Source organism: Carlito syrichta, unplaced genomic scaffold, assembly GCF_000164805.1.
Source record: "Carlito syrichta isolate Samal-C Ts95f unplaced genomic scaffold, Tarsius_syrichta-2.0.1 Scaffold309091, whole genome shotgun sequence".
NCBI lineage: Eukaryota > Metazoa > Chordata > Mammalia > Primates > Tarsiidae > Carlito > Carlito syrichta.
In genome coordinates this window covers 190,642-191,273 of record NW_007253187.1, presented here as the reverse complement: position 1 = coordinate 191,273, position 632 = coordinate 190,642, and the positions used below count along the sequence as shown (strand labels likewise).

The following is a 632-nucleotide window of genomic DNA, read 5'->3' as shown; positions in this document are numbered from 1 at the left end:
TCCTTCCGCCTCAGTCTTCCAAGTAGCTGGAACTACAGGTGCGCACTACCACACCCGGCTGATTTTTTGATTTTTATTGTAGAGATGGAGGTCTACGCCAAGTTGCCCAGGCGGGTCTCGAACCCGCTTGCTCAGGCAATCCACTCACTTCAGCCTCCCAAAGCTCGGGATTACAGACTGAGCCACAGAGCCCGGCTAGAGAGAGGTGAGATTTAAAGCCAAGGCATGAGGAATGAGCACCAGTAGTTTGAAGGTGAAGGAAGAGCTTTTCAGACAGAGGAAATAGCATATGCAAAGTTTCTCATGTGGGAAAGCAGAGTTTTCAAGGAACTGAGACTAGTGTAGTTGGAATGTAGTAGGCAAGGTAAAGACTGGCATAACGTGTGATTGTCATGAAGGGCCAGGACCAGGTTATAACCTTGTAAAATGAGGTAAAAGGGTTGAACTTATTTGCCCTATAAGGAGAAAACTTTTTAAGCAGAAGAATAGTCTGATATGTATAATTTGGGTTTTAAAAAATGTTATTCTAGTCGAGCTCAGTGGCTCAGCCTGTAATCCAGCGCCTTTGGGAGGCTGAGGTGAGTGGATTGCCTGAGCCCGCAGGTTCGAGACCCACCTGGGCAGCGAGACCT

The 632-nt window shown here is 47.5% G+C and overlaps 1 protein-coding gene across 1 annotated transcript in view; it reads left to right on the top strand.

Annotated features, from left to right (window-relative positions):
• NEK8 (NIMA related kinase 8) overlaps positions 1-632 on the top strand; it is a 12,172-nt gene that overhangs the window by 833 nt on the left and 10,707 nt on the right. The window lies entirely within an intron of this gene.